The following is a 12471-nucleotide window of genomic DNA, read 5'->3' as shown; positions in this document are numbered from 1 at the left end:
GAAAAACCTACCTTTTCGAGCAGTGGCTCTCAGTGATTCCCAAACCTTTATGGGGGCAGAGAGTCTGGAAATGAAGGTGCTCCCTGAAGGACCTAGCGACAAAGGAAATGATTAAGTGGCTGATTTGGTGTCAGATCAGACCTGGACTTAGGCCAGGTTCTGACATGGAGGTAACAGCAAGCATCTGAGATTTAAGAAAATCTGTGAGAATCAAAATTAACATGAAGAGAGTTCTATTGCTTACATGGTCTTATTTTCCGTGGTTTGCATCATTATTCGATTTTCCAGGGGCAATACCCACACCCTACTTCCACCTGTCTGCGGGATGTACCCATTAGCACTCACCGTGGGATAATTGTACCTGGCTGGGTCCCAGTACATCTCAGCACGTTGGGCAGGTCTGAGAGTCCTGGGCCCCTCAAGTGGACATGAACCCTGCAGCCAGCGAAGGGCAGGTGACTAACACGCATACACACTTGCACGCATGCACACACAGGCTCACACACAAAGAGAGGAAACCGCATTTGGTCTGGGCTGGCCCCAAGCTGAGGAAGAAACTTCGAAGAGTGACTACACCCTCAGTAAATCAAGATGTGGGATTCAAACCACTTCCTCCCCCTGCCCCCGCCCCTGCTTTTTGTTAGGAACATCATATACTTGCTCTCAGAGAGTGCGCACCACCCTGAGAGGGAGGAGTCACTGCCACCATTACTTGGAGGCGAGAACCCACTCAGGTGCCACATGACTTACCTGCGGACACAGGTCCCAAAAGGCCAGGACAGGCATCCAGACCTGCTTCGCCTCCTGGAAGAAGCCTCCCTGGACTCCAGCCTTCAAGGACCCCTGGATGCTGAGGCTCTTAGCTGAGCTGGTCTGTGAAGATGTCCAGGCTGCTGCCCAGAATTGAATGCTGGGCCATTTCCTGCAATTTCATCTGTCCCATCACTTTCAAATGAGTGTTTGGGACAATCCCCACCCATTTCCTGGGCTTGTTTCCCCAGAAGGAGGTTCTGTAACACCCTCTAAGTGCTGTGGCCTTTCATCTACTTAGACGGCCCCTCCCCCTCGAGGGCTGAGGTTAAATGACAAGGCTCAGACCAACATTTCGGAGAGTGTCTCACAAAATCTTGGGTTGATGGCCAACAATGAGAGCTCCTTAGGCAGAAGGCTTTTTCCATCTTTGAAGCTACTTCCTCACCCCTCCCTCCTCACCAGCTCTCCCAGAAGCAAAGGCAAGAGTCTTGGACCTTGGGGGCCTGGGTTCTTTGGGTAGACACTGAAGTCACTGAGCTCTCTTCAATCTGATCCCTGCTCCACACCCCCTTGGCGGGGGGCGGGGGGTTTAGGGGGGAGGCGTGTACACAGCCTCTACTTGGTCATCTCCTGCCACGGGGAGCTCACTACCTATCAGAGAATATTCTTGCCGTTCAAACAATACTGAGCTTTAGGACGTACTTCTTCAAAAGAGCTGGCATCTGCCTCCTTGCTCATGAGGACCCACAGGAAAAGACAAACATCTCCTCAAACCTGCAGCCACAATTGTTGCAGCAGAGGCAACAATTTCTGGTCTTCGATGGACTGTAATCTCTGTGTGCTTGGGTTAGTCGCTGCTATCATTTCTGGCCTCCATGTGTCATCTCTAAAACAGGGAAGGCCTCTCCAGTCTGTGTGTGGCCACGTGAGGGCTGGCTTAGGCAAGGACTCGAGGCCCCAGAAGGCAGCCTCGTGGAGACTACCAGCAGAACTTGCGATTCCTGGCTCCTGAGCTCAACCTAAGATGAGGAGGAACATGACACACAGCTGAAGTGGGAGTGACGAGATGGGTTCCAGAAAGTTCCAGTGAAGAGAGGCCGTAGTGCGAAGGCAACACAGCAGGCCAGGAATGGCTTGAGTGGAGACATAAGAGACAAGGACCCGCATCCCGGCTCAGTCATCCAGTAGCCAGCTGACCTTGGATGTGTTGCTTGACCTCTCGAATCCTGGATTTCTTCCTCCGCTGATGAGACACATTGGAACAATAGATCTGCAGCCTAAGAAGTCAGAGAGTCAATACAGAGACATCGAAGTGGGCAAAGAAAAAAAAATAGCTTGGAGTTTGGTCAGTTTTAGTCAAGCTGTCCACAAGGCTGGTGGCAAATGGCCCTGTATAAATGCCAGGGAAGCTCTGAGAAGGTGGGGACCACATGTGTGTTGTGGCGAAAGCCTGGCGCCTGGTGAAAGGAAGCTCTTCCTAAAGAGAGGAAGGTTCAAAGGCGAGGGTGGCAGAAACAAAGGCTAGACTCTGTTTCTAGGATGCACCATTGCTCACTGGGGCCTTGGGCACACCTGGGAACCTCTCCCAGGCACGGCTCCCTCGTCCCGCACACACGGCAATCCCTTCCACTGCGTGGGGTCCTTGTGGAACTCAACAGGATGAGGTGCCTGGTGCGTAGTAGCTGCAGGCCACAGAGGTTGTAGCCGGCTCTCTGTGCACCTGCATGAGATCCAGAATCTTCTTTAGTCCTTTAGTAGCCTGTAAAGACCTTAATCCTGCAATTGGTTCAGAAATAGCTCTCAGTCTCTGTCCCGGTCTCCCTCTGTCTCTGTCTCTCTCAGATACACACACACACACACACACACACACACAATAAAAGAAAGAGAAAACCGCAGTCAGCCCAGGGTGTTCCCAGCCATAGGAAAAACATGTGTGGAACAAGTACCCAACGCCATAAATCAAACTGTGGGATTCCAGTGTGAGCCGGGGTCCAACCTCCACCTCTAGTTGCGTCAGAGGGTGGGCCGTACTCTCTGTTCCTGCAGCCGGCAATGCCTGGAGGTTCTGGCCTTCTCTTCCGGCCACTCCTGAGGTAGTTGACCCTTTCTAGGGAGCTCGAGAGTGCCCAGAATGGGAGGGCGAGAGGAGAAGCGGGCTGTTGGCCATTGGGATGTTTGGCTCAGCCGAGCCAAGGAGATGGCTATAAAACCTGGCCGTGGCAAACTGCCTCGAATCCCAGAGAGGTAATGTTGGAAGGGACTGTAGAAAGACACGGAGGGAGGTGTGCACAGAAGAGCCCCTGGGCGGGGAGGGTAGAGACTCAGACCCAGAGATATGCCTCAGCCCCTCGTTGCTGGATGACCCCGGGCAAGTTTTATCACATCCAGGCAAGTTTTATCACACGAAACGGGGGGCTGAGGTTACCAGATATCCTGCAAGAGCCTTTTCTGCAGGGAGATTTTGCTGAATTTCTCTGATACCATTTAGCTAGTCTGCTTCTCACCGGGCTTCAATTCATTTCAAGAAAGCAGTTACTAAATGCTGATTGCATGCCAGGAACTTGTGCTGAGCACCGGTTGGGCCAAGAAGAAAAGACATGGCTCCTGTTTTGCTGCTGCCAAGGAGCTCGCAGTCTTCTGAAGGGAAGCAGAGATCTAATCGAATAAATATAATCCAAGACAACACACACCATAGTAGCAATCCATCCTCCCAGGGAGACTGCCGGAGGTTCCGGAAAGGAAAGGGATACCTGAGCAAACACTTGCGAGATAAACAAGAGCTTTCCAAAACTCCTGAAGGCACAGAGCACAGTCGAGGCCAAATCAAAGGGAAGTGGCAGTGCATGTGACCAGTCATCCGTGTGGTTGAAGCGTGGAGAGGGATGGGAGGACGGGAGACCAGAAAGACTAGCTGGGGACAGAATGTGGAAGAGCATGTACGGGAGCCAAAGCGTTAGCTCTTTAGCCCATGGGTAATGGGGAGCCATTGAAGATTTCCTGGCAAGGGAGTGACAAAATCGGATCTGCATTTTAGACTCTGCATTTTGGCAGTAATGTAGAACCTCCACAGCAGCAAACAACGGCCCATGAGCCAAATGCGGTCCACAGCTTGTTTCTGTATGGCCTGGGAGCTAAAAATACCTTTTTACTACAACTTTACTGAGAAATAATTTGCATACCACATAATTCACTCACGTAGAGTACACAATTTAATGGCTTTTCGCGTACTCACAGACTCCAGCAACATTTACCACCGTCAGTTTTGGAACATTTTCATTTCTTCAGAAAGAAATCCTATACCCTTTGGTTACCGCCCTCCACCCCCATTTCCCCATCTCACCCCAGCCCTTCCTGTCTCTATGGATTTGCCTATTCTGGATATTTCCTATAAATGGAACTTACAATATACGGCCCTTTGTGTCTGGCTTTTTTCACTCAGTATCGTGTCTTCAAGGTCCGATGACATTATATCATTGCTTTTTGTGGCTAAATAATATCCCATTGAATGGACATACCACATTCTGTTTCTCTGTTCAACAGTTGGTGGACATTTCGGTTGTTTCCACCAAAGAAGAATATGCAACATAGAAGTATGTGGCTCACGAAGCCTAATAGCCACTCTCCAGCTCTTCACAGACCTGATGCAGATCCTGCCTAACAAGGAAGCAAGACTGCAAGTCAGAAGCTCAACTCAGGGGATCCCTGGGTGGCGCAGCAGTTTGGCGCCTGCCTTTGGCCCAGGGTGTGATCCTGGAGACCCGGGATCGAATCCCACGTCGGGCTCTCCGTCGTCTGTCTCTGCCTCTCTCTCTCTCTCTCTGTGACTATCATAAATAAATAAAAATTAAAAAAAAAGAAGCTCAACTCAGGGATTCCAACAGTTCCCAAGGGATGATGTAAGATGGTGGCCTCAACTAGGGGGTGGCATTTTGGGTGGTAAAACCAACTGGACTTGATTGGATGCTTTGGTGAAGGAGAGTGTTATTGAGGGAAATTCGCTTACCATCAAGAAACTGAAATTCAGACAGACAGAGTGGGTAGTCCACGGTGAAGTCACTGGTGGATGGCAAAGCTAAGAATCCCGCTCTCCTCTTGAATACGACACATGGACTTGTGATATTTCTGACTATTGTTAACGGGGAAGCAGACCAAGCTGGTGGTCCTGACCTTGCTATATGAGGTTTTCACCACTAGGCTAGCCAGCCACAGGCACTCATCCCACATAGGCATGGCGCCTTACGAAGAACTGACAGTGTGTCCTGGAGCCACCCGGAGCGTGAATGACTCCTGTGTCCCTCAGAACAGCTTTGCGGCTTCTCCTGATCAAGTCCCCTTCCTTCTAAGTAAATGGATGGGTTGCTCCCCTGCTCTCTTCCTCAACCCCTCTGGTCCTGCCTCCAAAGCTGTGAATTGAAGCTGTGCTCATCTCTGTGCCAGGGCACGCTCCTGCTCAGGTACAAAGTGGAAGTGGCTGCAGTGTCCCTCTCAAGGTTGCCTGGGAGACAGGACCTGTGCCTCCCGCAAGCTACAGGGTGCCACCTGGTCCTTCAGGGGTACTGAATGAGCAAGACAAGGAGCTTTCTCTGCAAGACTTGCCTCTGGTAACTATGCCTTCCAATCTCCTTCAACTTCTCTAAATTTCGGAAGAATCCAGGCAGCCTGGGTGGCTCAGTGGTTTAAGCCCCTGCCTTTGGCCCAGGGCATGATCCTGGAGTCCCGGGATCGAGTCCCACATCGGGTTCCCTGCAGGGAGCCTGCTTCTCCCTCTGCTTGTGTCTCTGCTTGTGTCTCTGCCTGTGTCTCTGCCTCTGTGTGTGTGTGTGTGTGTCTATCATAAATAAATAAATAAAATCTTTAAAAATAAATAAATAAATTTCAGAAGGATCCAACATCTAGCTTGGCAAAGAAGGCTCTTCCCCAGCAGGCCTCAACATACCTCTCCAACCACACCCCTCCCCTTCCCCACGTCTATACTCTCTGTTTCTCTCACTTTCTTTGCTCTCAGCATGCCCCTCTCCTGGGCTTTCCTTGTGCTCCTCCCACTCCTAGCATCGTCCTCTTGCACTCCCTTCTCCACCCAGAAAACTCCTATTTATCCTTCAAGACCCATTCAAATATTCTGTCTCCAGGAGGTCTCTTCCCAGGTCTTGCTCATAACATTGGCCACACTGAATTGTGACCTTCTTGCTCTTGTGTCTTTCTCCTCCACCAGGCTGTGCCTTTTGTCTACCTCCTAGGGGCCGCGTAAGAGAGAGACCAGGCCTGAATATTTGCTGAATGGTGAGAGGGGGAGTGGGTGAGTGAGTGAATGAGTGAGTGCGCAGGTGAGCAGGTGAGTTGGCAAACATTCTTGCCCCTCATCCTTCAGGTTCAAGGGGAATTGCATTCTCGAAGCCCCTCTAGATCTTTCAGAGGAAGCCACTCTCGGCCTCGCTGCTTTCCCTTCTATTGATCCTGGGATTTATGGCACTATTGTTTCCTTTTATTAGGCTGTAATGGCCTCCGTTAAAACATGTTACATGGAAATAGGCTAATTAAGTGTGTCAAATAAGTCATCATCCCACAGAGTGGCCGGGCCTCCCCGGGCAGCCCTGTGGTGACGCACAGTGGAGGGAGGCAGGCAGGGCACAAGGATAGCGTGTCCTCCTAACCCCTGTTTCTCAGAGCAGTGGAGGTTGCCCAAATGAGAGAGGCTCATCGCTTTGCTCTTGGTGCCTTCTGCGGTCATTGACTCTGTTCACCTGCACGAGTTGGAGTTGACGGCACCCATCTGGGAGACTTGCTTTCTTCTCCTCTGTTTGTTCCTAGTCTAGGTCCTCACAGGCAGAGGGAAAGTTCTAGTAGCCGGCCTGATGATCGACTCTGGTGGGAAACGTGCTTCACCCACCTCTGTCTGCTTCCCTTCCAGCAACACTTCCCAAATCCATGCCTGTTTGCTGGAAGCCCATTCGGCAGGAGAGGCTCCAGTTCTTGGATGAGAGGTGAGCGCCTGCCTTTTGAGGAATTTCCAACAGGCCCTTGGGCTGGTACAGACTGGACTCCCAGACAGCGGTGTTGGCTCTTTTAGACAATAAGGATTTCAGTCTGGGGTTCTTCTTGTTCATGAGGGAATGGAGTATTTGATAAAATTCTCATGAGAAAGAGTCCCTTGAGGAAAGGGACATTTACTCACATGAAAAATGTTCAGTTTTGCTCCAGCGGTGGTAAAAAGCCTCATCACTTGCTTGACTCCACTCCTCAAGGCTCAGTCAAGCCCATTGTCTTCTCCTCCCTTGAACTTCATGAGCCTGTCTCAGAATATTAACCCTGCAGGATAATAGTAGGGCTCTGTACTCCAAGAAGCTTGAGGAACACTGTGTGAACAGTTAGGCTTATTTACTGCAGGACTTCTCAGAGCTGTCCGCATGTTAAGATGTACCACGAATCTTCAAGGAAAGCGTGGCAGGTCCCAACGATTTACTACCCCTCCCAAGTGTTAAACTCAGACATTCCTGCCCTTTGCTATGTGATTTTGCAGTGAGTCCCACCAGACCAGGCCATGTATAGTTCCAGTTCCCACTGATGTTCAGCTTGACCACGTGACCTCTTTGACCCATGGAAAGTGGGCGGAAGTGTAGTGTCTCAGAGCTGAAATGCCCATGGACATGGCAAGCGTCTGCAAGTTTTCTCTCCCACTTTTGCCGTTGACGTGAAAACGGCACACCCCTAGCAGCCCCCATCCCTGAATGCAGGTGATGGGACTTCTTAAAAGCAGCCTATTATCTGAAACAGAGTTGCCCCAACCCGACCTCTTCCTGCCAAGGAATGAGAAAGTAGCACTTAGCAGTCACGGTCTGCATCAGTTTCTTATCGCTGCTGTAACAAATGATCACAAACTGAGTGGTTTAGGGCCACACGCATGTATTCTCTTACAGTTCCAAAATCTGTCTCTCTGGGCTAAAGTCTAGATATTGACAGGGCCAGCTCCTTCTGGGTGCTCCAGGGGAGAACCTGTTGCCTTGCCTTTCATGGCTTTGAATGGCTACCTGTATCCCTTGGTTCAGGACTCCTCTCTCTGCCTTCAAAATGCATCACTTCAACTTTTGCTTCCGTTATCCATCATACGACATCTCTTACTCCTCACTTTGACCGTCCTGCCTTCGTCTTATAGGGATCCTTACATTGGGCCCACGTGAATCATCCGAATCATCTTCCCAACTCAAAACGCTTATCTTAATCACATCTACAACGTACTTTTTGCCATAGAAGGTAGCATTCATAGGCTCTAGAGATTAAAATGTAGATAGATGTATTTGGGGTCCGTGATTCTGCTGACCTCACTGGCTGATACAAAAAAAAAAAAAAAAGATAAAAAATACATAGGGTTTCCCTACGTATTTTAGAATTCTTTTTTCCCCCATAGAGCACCTCAGAATATCTCCTCCCTCCTTCTAAGGATACCACTTTTGTAAACTGGGCTGTACCCCTATTATTTAGTATGTCTATTGCTAATCTACAGTTATTAGTAAACCCATATCCCAGTGCCTCCCATAGTATTATAAATTCCTGCAGATTCAGTTCAGCCACTTATGTTGCTTAGAGATTCTCTTACTTTCCTAATCTGTAAAAGAGATATTACATCTGTCAGGGTCAAACTTATCGCATCCCCCAAGGTGATTTTAAGCATATTTGTACAGTGACCAGCCATCATTTCTCAGTAGACAGCATTGGCCTTCCTTGCCTGCCTTCACCAGAATGGAGAGTTGGCTGCCACGTGGGAGGTAAATGCTCGTTGGCTGGTAGAGGTAAGGTCTCCCTGATAACTGTGTTCCTGCTTTCCATCCTCTGTTATTCCTTTCCCGGTGTCAGGTGTGTGGCGTGCACAGGCCTGTGTCTATCTGCCCTGTTGTCCCCTAATGTACGGAAGTCCCCTGGGGAGGTGGGCAGGGACTGTATTGCATGAACAAATGAGCTTTATCAACACTAAGTAGCTGTGTGGCTTTTCGAATGTTCCTTCTTTTGTAGGGTCTTCCGTTCCCCGACTTGCTAACATGAGACTAGATTTGGGGCTCTGTGGTCTCTCCCTGCCAGATCCGAAGACCTTGAGTCTGGGAGTCTCCCTTTTCCCACCATTTTTCCCAGCACAGCCTTGGACCACCCCCCCCCCGGTACCGAATAAACATTTGGTGAGTTGACCATCGGCGCCCCTCTTGATGCCATCTTTTCCTATTCTGTGTTGCAATGGGTTCTTTTAACCAAAATACCCTTCTAAAACCAAAAGGAAAAATGGTAAATGACCCAGACTCCAGGACAGACCTTTGGGACATAGTCATGATTATTGGGCCTTTCCGGACCTGTCAAATCCCCCACGTGAGGCCAACGCTACAGAAATAAATGCCCCCCGTGAGTTCTGTGTCACAGACAGAATGGCAGGTGGCAAACCCACTGGAAAGCCCAGGTCCTGAATCCCACAAAACTCTTCAGTGGTTACTGATCTTTTTACGCTCGAAAGAAAGATCTATTTCGTGAGAGGAAAATGACCCAAAAAAGGGTTAAGTCCCAAAAGGTTCATTTCCTCTTCTCTGCCTGCCCTAGAATCTGGGATAATTCCTGCCATTAATATTTTAAGCAACTAATTTGACATTTTTCCATTTAATTAACTTGCATACATATGAGAACAGGGCTTTGAGAGTACCATGACATTTAAACAAAGTCATTTAAGTTTTCCCATTTCTGGCGGAGCCCGGCTTTCTTCTTCGCCTTTTTTTTTTTTTTTTTTCTTGCTCTCCATTTCTGTTTTGCATTCCTGGTTCTCAGGCTGGCTTATTAGCCCAGAGAAGTGACCAAATTTCCCCCAAGCCAATGTCCCACAGCCTCAACCTAGGTGACGTGGGTGGGCCTGGAGCTCTGGGCTGCGGCTCTTTTAAACTCGATTCTCCTCTTTTCCAGGCCTTTCTACAAATGGCGTTTCAATCAGAGCAGCCGCGTCACAGGCTCATGTTTTCCTGTTGCCACACCAACCCCGGGTGGGAGTGGGGGAGGCGCGGCGGGAATGCAAAGCATTTATCAACTATAACCATCTCCGCAGAAGAGCCGGGGTTTCGGGAGACGAACAATAGCTCCGTGACGATTTTCTCTTCCAAATGACAAATAATTGCTGTCATATCATCAAATGATTAAGAAATAAAGGAAAACAGACAAATGGAGTGTATCCATTGAGGGATGGTGTGGGGGTCTGGGGAGAGGCTCGCTCAATGTTCCGTAATTGAAAAATTGCACCCTAATTAGCTCCCACCCCGGAGGATTCATGAGTTCTACGCGCCATCCAATCCGCAGCCCGCCAAGTCACAGAACTTGCAGCCATGAAAGTTTACTGCTGGTTTCAGAGGGGGCTGTGTGTGCAGTCTCCAAACACAACCAGAGAGTGAGGCTCTTCAGCTTGCCCAGCTCTCAAGAAGGAGTCATTACTTCATCCTTTCATCTGCCATAATTAATCACAGATTTGCTCTGCCTATCACCAGCGCCGGCCGCTCTCCCCAGATGAACCTGGGCGCTCATGCCTCTGGCTTATCGGTGGTGGCCAGCCCAGCCCGGCTCCTGCGAGGTCACAGAAGCTGTATTCCCGGGATGCAAAGTGGTGCCCCCTCATCCCAGGCGCTGTGGGGGGCAATGGGTCCCGCATTCCAAATGAAATCCTGCTGCAAACCAAGCTCAGGGGACTCTGGACAAATTGCACATCTTCATTTCCACCCACATTTGGGATATCCTTTGGGGACTTCTAATGAGGCTGTCAGGAAGAATAGTACAGGAAGAGAGGCGTGTCCCCATTCTCTCCATTCCCTCCCCCTGGACCTGGGTATAAATCCCCACTCCATGACCTCATTAACCACACGACCTTGGGAAAGTGACCCAGTCTTGTCTGAGCACGCGTCTTTCCTTTGGCAAAGTGGAGATCATAGTACTTACCTTTCAGAAATAAGATGGGGGCCGGAGGACGCCACTGCAAAGGATCTGGGGTATGGTTGCTAGCAGTGCCTCATGGTCCCTGTATGTAAAGGCGGGGGGACAATGATCTTACCTCCCCTCTAGGATTTTAATGAGGATTGAGTAGCAAATGCATTATATGTGTGCAAAGTGCCCGGCATCAAGTTGGTACCCAGTAAATATTTGAATTGAACTGAACTGAATCATACATAATTGGTTCATTCACTCATTTAATCCATCAGCTAATAGTCGTTAAATGATTACTTTTTGTCAGACACTTTGTTAGGCATTGGATATACACAGGGGAGTGAGACACACTTGATTCGTGCCCTTGGGAGCTTGTATGCTAAGGGGGGTGAGGGGAGCACAATGAAAATCAATTTAAGAGAAACGACATACAGGTTGTAAAAAGTTCTCTTAAAAAATGAGACAAGAACACAGACAAGAACTAAGAGCTGGCGGTGATTTTTAAATGAAGACCGAGAGGCTAAAGACACAAGCACGTGAGGAGTGATAGGGAAAAGCATTCCAAGCCGAGGGAACAGCCTGGCAAAAGAAAGATGGCTCAGCAAATTCCAGAAGCTGAGAACAGGCCAGGAGTCAGGCCAATAGACACACAAACCCGAATCTCAGTGATTTCAGACAATACAGGTTCATTCCTTCTTCTTGTTTCTACCAGTCAGGCGTTTGGTTGGTGGTCTTTATTCAAAACCAGGCTCCCTACTGTCCCCTAAGGTCTCCTTGGAGTGGTCCATTATATCCTCTGTGTGCAGCCAAGAGCAAAAAGAAAAAGCTCTTGGGATACTTGGGGGTCAAGGCCAGAGGTGGTGTATGTCACTTGCACCCACATCCCATGGACTGGAGCTCATAGATCTGGTCCCCCTTCACTGCAGAGGAGCTGGAGAACGGCTTGTAGCCACGTGCACCGAAGGACAGCAACAGGTTGGGAGAAGGCACAGCAATGTCTCCAGCTCACAAGGAATGTAAGGAGAAACAGAAGCCGGGCTTTACGGGGCCATGGAAACCAGGGGAAGAAGCACAAGGCTTGTGCGAAAAGAGTGAGAAGCCATTCCAGGGCATTCTTCACATGCCTGTTTAGATCTTATTCGGTGAGAGTGGGAAGCCAGTCAAAATTCACTGGCATGACCAAATTTACACCATAAGAGGACTGCTCTGGCTGCTATGAGAGCACATCTCAGAGGGCAATACCAGTCCCTTGAAGGTAGGGTGATGAAGGTGATGACGAAGGGGGGTGATAGAAAGTGACAGATTTGGGAGATTTCATCCAACTGGCTTCAGCCTCACTGGCTAGCCAGCTCGCAGGCACCTGCCGACCCAGGGCTATCGTGTGAGGCTCTGAAAGATGAGAGAAAACACGAAGGCACTGGGCCGAGCAGCTGGCTGCGCAAAGCAGAGGAGTTCCAGACGTTTCCACCTGAACTGAAAGCTGGATCTGTCTCCTTGCTGGCCCCCTGGCCCGGGGCAGCAGCGGACCCTCCAAGCCCTGCTTCCATTGCAGGGAGAGATGCTGAGACTCAGCCAGCCTGGTTCCCACCGGTCCCAGGGCAGGCAGGTGCGGGCAGCTGGGAGGAGGTGGACAGTTCGCACGGACTGTGACCACTCACCGAGCACAGGCTTCAAGCTCTTCCATTTACTCCATCTAATAGATGGAGTTACCGTTGACTATTTCGCAGACAAAAAAATACTCATGTTGCTCCTGAGACTTGCCCAGCGTTGCCCTATTAGTAAGAGCAC

At 49.7% G+C, this 12471-nt stretch overlaps 1 long non-coding RNA gene across 1 annotated transcript in view; it reads left to right on the top strand.

Annotated features, from left to right (window-relative positions):
* LOC140595814 (uncharacterized) overlaps positions 1-9921 on the top strand; it is a 35946-nt gene extending 26025 nt beyond the window's left edge. The window contains exons 2-3 of the long non-coding RNA XR_011997701.1: positions 8758-8918; positions 9682-9921. This is a non-coding gene — a long non-coding RNA (uncharacterized lncRNA). The remainder of the gene's footprint in view (positions 1-8757; positions 8919-9681) is intronic.
* Positions 9922-12471: the final 2550 nt, after the last annotated feature.

The sequence above is a fragment of the Vulpes vulpes genome, chromosome 15, assembly GCF_048418805.1.
Source record: "Vulpes vulpes isolate BD-2025 chromosome 15, VulVul3, whole genome shotgun sequence".
Classification (NCBI taxonomy): domain Eukaryota; kingdom Metazoa; phylum Chordata; class Mammalia; order Carnivora; family Canidae; genus Vulpes; species Vulpes vulpes.
This window is presented reverse-complemented; position numbering and strand designations above follow the sequence as displayed.